Below are 12904 nucleotides of genomic sequence, written 5' to 3' on the forward strand. Positions count from 1 at the left end.
TTCGATCGAACCACATTCGATCCAAAAATCAATACGTCGTTATTCAGAACAAGGGCGAATGTGATATTAATTGAAAATTTGATGAGTCGATATCATATTAGGATTTCAATCTGATGTTGCTATCATAATAAGATTTCAATTTGTTCTCATTTTGATGTTAGACTTTACTCGGGATCCCTGGCCGCCCAACAACATTTGTTACTGAAGAAAATATGACGTCAAAACCGCACAACAATCGACCGAATGGCGCTTCGAAGGCGAGCTGTTGTTCTAAATTTTCATCCATTATAAAAATCGCCACACGAGAATTTTTTTTTCAACTTCTTTGTATAGACGCCAAACAAAAACTAATCGTACGATATGCGTCGAAATTTGACAGAATGTGTATAAAAGTGTTGCCAACGTTAGGAGAATAAAAGTTTACCGATTGGACAAGCGCGGGAATTTTAAAATGAAAATTCCGGTTCTTTTTTTATCATAAGAAATCATAACAAAAAGAATTTGAATAACAAAAAGAAAGGAAAGGCTAAAAGGAGTTTATTCATTCCGAAGCGTTCTGGACAAAAGGCGTTATTTGTAGTCACCGGTTCTGACAGTGCATCTACTTATATAACAAATGTATGGAAGCTGTTAAGTTGTCCACGTGTTGCACATCACCAGATAAGCCAGGTATTACTATTACCACAGACTAACAGACAGGACACTCAAATTAGATTCTTCAATCATTTTAACGGTCATTTCGAATATTTCTTTAGTTGGGACAGTACTCGCATATGGCATGATGGCGCCATATTACCCTATCAAAAACATCCTGTCTGTCATCTAGACTGTGGTTATTTTTTTCATTTACCAACAAAGTTGCCATTCATACAGAATTACCTGTAGTGTATTGATTTGTATACGTCCATGCGAATTTCATGCAGGATACAGATTTAATACATATTGCCAAAACTATACACATAATTGTGCCTACTTCTCAACCTTCAACGCAATACAAAATCGAACCCGTTTTGATACAATATCTACTTACTTGTGGTCTGCCGCCACTTAATTTCGAGTGAAAATAACCAACACAATCAAAAATAGTCTAGATGAACAACGTTGAGAAAAATATATGGTTACCTTCCAACATCGTTAAAAAATGTTAAATATATTATCAACGTGATCCAATAATTTATTGTGACGAATCATTTTCAAATATTATGATGAAATCAGGCATCCCTGTAAGCAGCTGATCGGTGTTGACAAACGAGGGGGAACCAACTAGTAAAAAAACTTTTACATAACACAAGGGGTGTATCGATAGAAAATAGTTCGCGCAGTACAATATAGGTGGAACTAGTGCATCGCGAAAAATTATTTTTATAAGAATTTACTCATACTGTCATGTCTGTTAGTCTGTGCTATTACTGCAGACAAAAAAGGATGTGCAGCTTAACTAATGTCATTCTCGTTTTTAAATTGCAATACACCGGTGTAGCGGAGGCTGCACTGAAACCGTTCGTTTTTACCAATTGCACTACACCAGTCCACTTTTTCTGCACCGATACCACTGGTGTAGTACTCATCAAAAGTTTGGTGTAGCGCAGTGCAATGAAATCGTTTAATATAGTCAAGGGTTACTGTTTATGTTTTCATCATTTTCATAAGGATAATATTTGCGATAAAGATATTGAAAAATGTGTTTACTGTTGGGAGAGTCCTCATGATCTCTCAGTATGCGCTGCAATTAAGTTGCATAAAGACAAAATGAAGCTTTCTTGAAAAGCACGGTCTAAGCGCACATATGCAGAAATGCTTAAAACGATCGTTTATGTCTCACCTTTGGAAACCGAAAACTTCAAAAAAAGATCCCCGTGTTAAATCTTAAAAGCCAAATTTAAAACCAAAAACTGTGCCTCCTGGTTTGTCAAATTCACAAACCAATCCAGGAACTAGCACCAGAATTCTATATTTCTGAACTTCTAAAGAACATCATAACGACATTCCTTCCAATAGCTAGAACATTTTTTGAAACAGTTATCAGCTCAATGGTCAGTTCTCTCCGGTTTTGTATCATTTGGTGGATAATTAATCATTCGCTGCAAATGATTCAATCACTGTCCTGCAGTGGAATTGTCGAAGCATCATGCCAAAACTTGATTCATTTAAAGTTTTGTTGCATTGCTTTGTGCGAAACATGGCTTACATCAAACATAGCCTTAAATTTTTAATGACTTTAACATTATACGTCTAGAGACTCTCCGTGGTGGAGTGCTTTTAGTAATTAAGAAATACTATCCCTTTTATAGATTAAACATTCCATTGACTTCTAGTATAGAAGTCGTTGTCAAATAAATATTGAAGGAAAGTACATTTGCATTGTTTCGGTATATATTCCTCCAAGAGCTCAAGTTGGACAACGACAGCTTAATGAAATGGTCGAAGCCCTCTCTGCTCTACGATTGATTCTGGGAGATTTCAATTCGCACGGAATTAAGTTGGGTTCCGTTTACAAAGGTAGCAGATCATCTTTAATATATAATATTTGCGACAATTTTGCTCGACTTCAATTCGGCTGGATTGCACCTGGAAAGTATTTCCTGATTTACACGGTAGCGACTGTTTACCATCATCATCTCAATTAGTAGTAACAAAGGTGTGTGGGTATAAACGATTTTATAATAATCGGTGCATAGCAAGCCATGACTACTACGGTGGGTACAGCTGCGCTTGATTATTCCAAGCACTCAACTGTTACCACCATTTCGATACGAGCGTTAGCACAGGTAAGAAGTGTTTCGACATATCTCTTGGGGATTCCTTTTCGGTGGATATTAAGATATTCACAATGGCGATCCTTTGCCGGGTGTTGAAATTTCGTTGCAACAATGTTCAGAACCCTTAGCTTAGCAAGTGTATTGTAATTGTAATTTTCACCAGAAAAGGAATCCCAGAGAAAAAAGGGTGTAGCAAACGTTGCAGTAATTAGGCGCCTCGTTTTATTTCATTTTTCAAATGAAAAAAAATGGCCGCCGAAATTACATAACGTTTAAAATGAATTGAAAAAGCGGATCACTGTGGTCGCGCATAATAAGCGGACCAGGAAGGTCGCGCATTCTGAGCGGACCAGCAAGGTCGCGCATCATTAGCGGACCAGCATGGTCGCGCATTATTAGCGGACCAGGTAGGTCGCGCATTCTAAGCGGACCAGGTAGGTCGCGCATTATTAGCGAACCAGGAAGGTCGCGCATTCTGAGCGGACCAGCAAGGTCGCGCATCATTAGCGGACCAGCATGGTCGCGCATTCTAAGCGGACCAGGTAGGTCGCGCATTCTAAGCGGACCAGGTAGGTCGCGCTTTCTAAGCGAACCAGGATGGTCGCGCATTCTAAGCGGATCAGGATGGTCGCGCATTCTAAGCGGACCAGGATGGTCGCGCATTACACGCGGACCAGAAAGGTCGCGCAAATAATAGTAATAAAAAAAAAAGAGAGCGGACGAAAATGGTCGCGCATTAAATTGAAATTAGCCGACCAGAAACATTGCGCACGAGAGACGCAACTGATTTCAATATTCGATATTGCTATAGTAGCTCGCAGTATTCCTGATGCACATATTTGTGTTTATAATTCCAGACAACAAAGTACGTACGTTGAAGCAATAATATGGCGAATAACGGGAAATATGTCCGATTGACCGGCAGCTCAGACAGTTCAGATGATGAATCCGTATCGGACGAATCAGTTAACCAGGGCGACAAGGAGTTGTCGCATTCTGTAACGTCGTGCCCTTCAAGTTCGTCATGTACTTCTAGCACGTCATCGACTTCGACTTCCGATTGTGAAACCAACATCGTCAACGATGTGAACAATGAGTCAGAAAATACACACGAAAACACAGAAGTGATTCCGCATCGCATTCATGAACCACCAGAAAATACAAGTAATACCGAAAGAATTGAGCGTATGGAAAAAATGATCGCGGGCTTTAACGAAGTCTTGAGCCGTCTTCAACCTAAACCAATTTCAAATGACTGTACCGATAGCAGTTGGAACCTATCGAGCGATATAAGTTCGTCTCCAGCCAATTTTGGCAGTGCATCCCCCAGTATTCGTTGGGATCATATTAAGCCGTTCCCGAGCGGAATCCCCGCAAACCGAATGTGGGAGGAATGGAATCGTTACATTGAAAACTTTGAGATAGCAACATCTCTTATGTCGTTTTCGTTTTTAAATTGCACTACACTGGTGTAGCGAAAGCTGCACTGAAACCGTTCGTTTTTACCAATTGCACTACACCAGTGCTACACTTTTTCTGCACCGATACCACTGGTGTAGCACTCATCAAAAGTTTGGTGTAGCTCTGTGCAATGGAATCGTGTATTGTAGTCAATGGTTACTGTTTATGTTTTCATCGTTTTTGTTCGTTTATTTATGCCATACTGTAGCACTGCATCGGTGTAGTGCAAATTAAAAACGAAAACGCCATTAGTAACGTGTGTGATACTGCAAAGAGAACACAACTACTCTTCTTATCGATGGGTAACGAACTGCAGGAAATTATCAAAGCAGCCAAGTTACGCCCGAGTTTGTCAAATCCAGATTGCTACAAAGTCTTCGTGTTGAACATAAGAAATTATTTTCGCTCAATGACCGATACCGCTGCCGAGCACGAAGCCTTTTCGAAAATGAAACAAGAAAATGGGGAAACTGCTGTCACTTTCCATGCACGGTTAATGTGTAAAGTGCGAGCGTGCAATTACAGTATCGATGACGAAGACCGATTCGTACGAGCCCAGCTGCTGAGCGGGTTAAGAAATCGAGAGATCGTGAAACAGGCCCGTACTTACGGTTATGAAACTAACTTTATCGTTCAATCTGCTACGAGAGACGAAGCATTCGAAATCGAGACTCGCCAGGAGGAAGGTTCTAATGTGTTCGAACTTAGGAAAAACAAATCTGTGACGTTCAATGGAGGTTTTCGTAAGCGTCCACATATGAGTAAAATGGTTCATGAACCACCATTCAAGCAAACACGAAGTCGTGAACTGAACCAGCGATCTCAAGCGAGCCGATTGCGATGTACGCGTTTTTTCTTGTATAATCATCGTAACGGACAATGTCCAGCAATAAACCGCACCTGCAACAAATGTGGTAAACGTGGACATTTCGTGGCAGCTTGTCGACAAAAGCATGTAAGTTTCATGCAGCGTGAACAAAACGACGAGACAACACAGAAGCCAGTAGTTTCAGATGTAGATAAGCATGAAGACTATAGTCAGGTACAAAACGATTATTTCTAAAAAAAAAAAAACAAAATTATATACATATAGTAATAATGAAAAAAAAAAAACTAATGATATGATTAATAAATACAAGAATGGTAAGCAAACTATACTTATCTACGATATTTATTTTCACTAGGAAGTCAACACACTCTCTCTTAAAGATGTATTAGTCGACTGTTCGGTAGGATCTTCCACTCCAATAAGATTTATGATAGACTCTGGTGCAGACGTGAACGTCATTGGGGGAAATGACTGGGAATGTTTAAATCGAGAAACAAAAACAGGTCAGGCGACTCTTCAATTGATTACTGGTAGTCCCCCAAATAGACTGCATGCCTATGGAGTAAGAGAACCAATGATCATTGAATGTATTTTTAAAGCAAACATTGAGGTAACCTCAAGCTCAGAATCTAAAACCACCGCAGTCTTCCATGTCATTCCAAAAGGAAGCAGATCTCTTCTTGGTCGATCTACAGCAAGCGATTTAGGCTTATTACAAATTAATAGTAATATTAATCAATGTGAGGATGATAACATTTTTTCCAAAAATGCCAGGAGTGAAGGTGAAATTCAGCATTGACAAAAATGTTCCACCAACAAAAAGTGCCTATTACAATATACCAGCTGCATATCGGTAAGCCTCCGTTGATATTTGTTTTATCGAAACAATAAGAAAAAAAAATAGTAAAATTGAACAAATACTAGTTTTTTTTTTAAACCACTCAGAATTTACAGAAATGCTGCCAGGCAAAGATTACATGAAATGGAATCGCGAGGTATAATAGAAAAGGTTATATGCGCTCCAAATTGGATCAGTGGCATGTCTGCTGTGGCTAAGGGCAGTAATGATTTCAGACTTGTAGTTAATATGCGTGCTCCAAATCGTGCAATCAATCGTGAACACTACAGACTCCCATTGCTCGATGAAATGAGAATAAAATTAGACGGTGCAAAATATTTTTCAAAACTCGACTTAAGCAACGCTTTCTATCATCTCGAGTTGGCAGAAGAATCTAGAGACTTGACCACCTTCTTAGCAGAGGATGGCATGTATAGATTCACTCGTCTCATGTTCGGTGTTAATTGTGCACCTGAAATTTTTCAGCGTGAAATGGTTCGAATCCTAAAAGGCGTTGATAACATAATTGTGTTTATAGACGACATTCTTATATTCGGCAATACATTAGAAAAATTACGAACAACAGTCAACACAGTACTAAGGATTCTCAGGGAAAACAATTTGACATTAAACACCGCTAAATGCGAATTCGACCAAACTAGAATAAAATTTCTCGGTCACGAACTTGATGCTGATGGCTTTCACATAGACAACGAAAAAATAAAAAGTGTGCGCAGTTTCAGAGAACCTACTACTCTATCAGAACTTCGCAGCTTTCTGGGATTAGCATCTTTCCTGTGCCCATACGTTGAAAATTTCGCAAATTTGGCAAGTCCATTGTGGACTGTGACTACTTGCAAGACATGGTCATGGGGACCAGAACAAAGCACAGCGTTCAAGTCACTGAAACAACAAATCATAAACTGTACACTTTCATTGGGTTTCTTCTCGGAAAACGATAGAACAATCCTGTACACAGACGCTTCACCAGTTGCTTTAGGTGCTGTGTTAATACAAGAAAACAAAAACCAAGCACGAAGAATCATCAGTTTCGCCTCTAAAGCTCTCACTCCAACCGAAAAAAGATATCCACAGAACCAACGAGAAGCCTTAGGGGCAGTTTGGGCAGTGGAACATTTTTCTTACTTCCTACTGGGTAGGCATTTCACACTTCGCACTGATGCTCAGGGGGTTACATTCATCCTAAATCGATCACGTGAAGAATCGAAAAGAGCATTGAACCGCGCCGATGGATGGTCATTGAGATTAAGTCCATATAATTACAAAATCGAATTTGTCCGGGGTATGGATAATATAGCGGACCCATCGTCGAGGCTTTATCAAGGCGAAGACGCACCATTTAATGAAGAAGCTAGTCCATGGGAAATAGCGACACTTGAAGCAAATCCTGTAGAATTCCTCACAGAGGAAGATATAAGATGTGCCACCAGCAAAGATAAAGCTTTATTAGACGTAATGAATGCACTTGAATCAGGAATTTGGGATAAAAATTTGCAAAAGTATCGCTTGATAGAACATGATTTGACCGTTCAAAATGGAATTCTTGTCAAAACCGGATGTGCCATAACACCAGAAACGCTCCAAATGCAAGCTTTGGAAATAGCACACCATGGTCACCCATCGGTCGCAAAGATGAAAAGTATCATGCGACAACGTGTTTGGTGGTCTGGTATGTCTGGCAGTATTAAGAAATGGGTAAATTCTTGTAAAGCATGCAGTTTGAATGGAAAACCAGAAAGACCCACACCGATGAATCGAATTTTCGCTCCAAAAATAGCTTGGGAATCAATTGCTATGGACTTTAATGGTCCTTACATCAAGTTTGGAGGAATCCTCATTCTCGTTATAGTTGACTACAGGTCAAGGTTCATCATCGCACGACCCGTTAAAACTACTAAATTTGAATGTATCAAAAAAGTACTTGATAGTGTATTTGAAAAAGAAGGCTATCCAAAAGCTATAAGAACAGACAATGGACCTCCTTTTAACAGCATGGATTTTGCAAATTATTGTAAACTTCGAGACATTAATATTTCCTATTCTACCCCTCTCTTCCCACAACAAAATGGTCTAGCAGAAAGCTGCATGAAAATAATAAACAAAGCTATGGCTGTTGCAACTTTGAACAACACAAATTATGTTAAAGAACTGAGAAGGGCGGTTAATGCTCACAACGCTGCCGAACACAGTATTACCTGCGTACCACCAGAGGAAGTCATGTATGGACGCAAGATCAAACGTGGACTGCCATTACTTCTACATAGTGAATCAGTTTATGATGAAAATGAATTTGAAAACAAAGACCGCGGAAAAAAGATAGCAGGAAAATTAAGAGAAGATAAGAGACGCGGCGCACGAAAATGTCAAATTTTACCAGGGGATGAAGTAGTGATTGAACGACAGCACCGTTCAAAAGGTGATACGCGCTTCTCACCAACAAGATATACCGTCATCCAGCAACGGAATGGGAATCTCGTCCTTAATGACAGTCATGGTAAAACAACAAAACGTCATGTGTCACAGACTAAACGAATTGGACAGTGGCGTGACTCCCAAACACACCAGGAAACTGTAAACACGGAAGACTGTGAAAGTACCTTGCAATCAACCAGCATAACACAACGTCCGATTCGGAATAAAAAGGTTCCAACTTTATATAATGACTATATTCGTTTTATAAAACATACCTAAAATAAACAGCTGATTCAGCTAAGCTATAAAACAGCATGTATGTTACGAAATCTATAGTTAAATGGGTCAACCATTAATGTATCGAATTTACTACTTACCAAAGAATATATATTTAATTTCTTTAAAATGTCTAATTCTTTTATAGAGGTCTAGTCTCATTTCAATAATATAGTTTCTAGAAGAGTCCTCGTGAAAAATTATAAATTTGGAGTAACAATTTTACAATCCGATTTCTGAAACTGAATAGCATAATTATGCGATAATACCTTCTACAAAAACAATAGCTACCTGCTAATATCCAGTTTCCCTTTATGAGCATTGAAATTTGGTTAAACTTAGCACTGTTGTTTTTTCCCAATTTTCCAAAACATTGCTGAGACCAAGCTAAAAGCGATGCCAGATAATTGTAGTGTCATTTCCACAAAGTGACATTTATCCCGGAAACTTTAGCACGAAATGAGCAAGATAAGACCATTTTTCTTTGCTCACTAGACAAGATTCCGTAGTTTTCTGATCAAAAATTTAAAATTCTGTGAACTCAAATTTCGGTAAATATTCTCCACGGTTTCGCAAATTCGTTGAAAATCTCCAAATTCAAATGCACGGATATTTCCGTAGATCTGACATCGCTGCCATGTTCTATAAGTATGACATTCGCCAAATATAGGTCTGAGCAATATTTGAGTGAGAAACACACACTTACTAGCCGCTACTTAATTTTGGGTAGAAACCTACCCAAAAATCAATCTGCATTTTTAGGCAATTAGCGTATTTCATAAACCAGACTAACGAGTGATGACCTCAATATTTCGGTGAATTATTCGAAACCCAAAGTGTTGTCATGGCAACTTTGGCAATGCTCGCGACCTTTCGGTTAAGAAATACACGATCATTTGAATTTAAGAACATTATTATCTATATGAATACCTACTACATCGCATTCATATTTTTTTTGGAAGAGGGATAATGTGTGGGTATAAACGATTTTATAATAATCGGTGCATAGCAAGCCATGACTACTACGGTGGGTACAGCTGCGCTTGATTATTCCAAGCACTCAACTGTTACCACCATTTCGATACGAGCGTTAGCACAGGTAAGAAGTGTTTCGACATATCTCTTGGGGATTCCTTTTCGGTGGATATTAAGATATTCACAAAAGGCATGGCTAATTTAGTAAATATTCCATATGATTTGACAAAAAATGCTGACTGGATTAAATACCGAAGTAGTATCTCAAGTACCTTGAACTCAATGGAAGAGCTCCCCCCATTTGAAAAATATGACTTCCTCGTTTGTTCGATTCTGGAGGCCGCAGAACAAGCCCTAACCAAACGATGTCTTGGTCCATCGTCTAACAGAAGGCCTCCAAACCCTTGGTGGGACAAGGAGTGCTCAGATGCTAAACACGCGAAACAAAATGCTTTCAAGACGTTTTTAAAACGAGGAGGAGGAACTCCTAAGAATTTTGAAAAATTCTTGACTTTAGAAACCAAGTACAAGAGCATACTTCGGGCCAAGAAATGTAGCTATTAGAGACATTTTGTCGAAGTTTTGTCAAGATAAACCTCAATGAGTACTCTTTGGAATACGGCCAGACGAATGAGTAACGTAGGCAATGAGACTGAGGAATACTCGAAGCGATGGATATTTGATTTTGCGAGGAAAGTTTGTCCAGATTTTGTTCCTACGCATAGCATTATTAGGGAGTCTTCTCTCTTGTCCCAGGTTGGCGGTTCAATGCATAGGACGCTGGTCTTACAAGCCAGTTGTCGTATGTTCGAGCCCCGACCTGGAAGGATTCTTAGTGTCAGTAGGATCCATAGAACTAGCCATGCAATGATTCTGTACACTAAGAATCGGCTGCGAAGTCTGTGGAAACAGAAAGGCCAAATTCCACAAAAGGAATGTAATGCCAAGACTTTGCTTTCTCCAAATAATAGTTCCATTGATACCTATTGATGATGGAATTTTCCATAGCACTCATGTCTTGTAACAATAACGCTCCTGGGTTGGACAGAATTAAATTCAACTTGGTGAAGAATCTGCCCGACCTCGCAAAAAGACGTTTGTTGTAATTGTCCAACAAGTTTCTTGAGCAAAATATTGTTCCACCTGACTGGAGGCAAGTGGAAGTTATCGCCATTCAGAAGCCGGGGAAACCAGCTTCCAATCACAACTCGTATAGACCCATTGCAATGTTGTCCTGCATCAGTAAATTGATTGAAAAAATTATTCTTCGACGTCTTGATACTTGGGTCGAGACGAACGGTTTGTTGTCAAATACTCAGTTTGACTTCCGTAGAAATAAAGGGACGAATGATTGCTTTGCATTACTTTCGTCTGACATCCAAATTGGCTTCGCTCAAAAACAACAAATGGCATCTGATAACAAAATGCCAACAAAGAGTAAATTTTCTTCGAACAATAACAGGATCTTGGTGGGGTGCTCATCCAAATAGAAGATCAAATAAAATTGTATCAAACAACGATACTTTAAGTGATGGAATATGGATGTGTTTGCTTTCGTTCCGCTGCAAACTCTCATATAATCAAACTGGAGCCGTATGAATATAATGTAGTAAAGTCTGTTGTTTGTAGTATCTTCTCATAAACAAAGTCCACAGAGTATAACGCGGTTTGGTATGAATAAAAAACAAGTTCGAACATTTAGTTAATGCTACTTCCGAATTTAAGCATTTACTGCATACCGTATCGACACAGAGCCGGAAAAGCTGGCATAAGCATGCACAAAGCAAGAAACGTATTTACATCTGTAAAAATGCCACTTTTTTAATATCTGTACTTCAACTGTAGCAAACACACGAGTAGCAACCACTAGAGCTACCTACCGAAAACTTGTAGTAAATACTACAGTCTGTAGCATGTTTTGACAGGAACGTGATCCAGACGTAGCATTTACTACCGAAATTCAAGCATGCTACGTTTTATTCATACGGCCCATTCGCCCTTATTCTGAATAACGTCATATCGTTTTCTCGCTCGTATTTCATTTGTATTCCCCATAACGCTAGCAAAATCAAAGGTAGCTATGATTCGATCGAACCACATTCGATCGAACCACATTCGATCGAAAAATCAATACGTCGTTATTTAGAATAAGGGCGATTATCTCCAAACCACAGATCTCTCTTCACAGATAGTCTAAGTGCAATTTCCATTCGCCATTCGCTCAAACGGTGCTGGAAAAAATTAACCGTTTTTCTTCTGGTAAGCTTTTTGGGATAAAGATGATCTGGGTCGATGGATGCACTCAATTATTCCTAAAATATCGACAAAGCCATGGTTCAGGGGACTGGATGTGAGTAGGGATTTCATTCGTATGATGTCCTGGCTCATGTCCAATCACTACACGTTAGATGCAGATCTCCTTCGAATTGGACTTTCCGAGACTAATCATTGTGCTTGTGGCGAAGATTATCGCGATATTGATCATGTCGTTTGGACATGCGTGGAGTATCGTGATGTCAGATCTCAACTAATGAATTCCTTGTGTACTCAAGGTAGACTATCCAATGTTCCAGTTCGCGACATTCTTGCTTGTCGTGACCTTCCTTAAATGAAACTTCTTTATCATTTCATTAAGTCCATTGGAGTCCCAATTTAAATTTTATTTTATGTTAGCCTTTTTTCTCTTCCATGAGTTCAACCAATAGCCAGCTATCTTATATTGAATAAAAGTTATGAACTGATACAAACAAACTTGAAATAGTTATAAGATCATGTACAAAATGAATGTCCCAGTCCCCCTATGTGTAATATTGATGGAATATTTGGTATAGCATTCTAGTCAGACGGGCAACAAGGAGTAAATAAGTTTAATAAAATGCTCGATTCATACTTTAAATTAAAAAAAAACGGGTTCCCTGAAGTGTCAACTTCCTCTGAAAATAAAGTGTTTTATTTTTCAAACTAATCAACTGGTGCTTGGTACACTCGTGTGGTGATGAATGATTATCTTCACCGATTTCTGAAGTAAAAGAAGCATTATCGGAAAGTTCTCGCTAACATCTTACTTATATTTGACTTATTTATAAACACTTACTGGAAAAACTTCACTTTAAAATGAAAAAAATATTTTTTGGTCTTTTTCTTAAAAGGTTAAGAAATCAATCTGAAAACCGACTTTGATGTGTCATATACCATTCGATTAAGTTTGTCAATATCAACAACTGTATGTATGTGTGTATGTATGTATGCAACGTAAATGAGCACTCGGTTTTCTCAGATATGGCTGAATCGATTTCGGAAAACTTAGAATCAAATAGTCTCGTAGTTGAATTA

This window comes from Malaya genurostris, chromosome 3 (genome assembly GCF_030247185.1).
Source record: "Malaya genurostris strain Urasoe2022 chromosome 3, Malgen_1.1, whole genome shotgun sequence".
In the NCBI taxonomy this organism is placed as follows: Eukaryota; Metazoa; Arthropoda; class Insecta; order Diptera; family Culicidae; genus Malaya; species Malaya genurostris.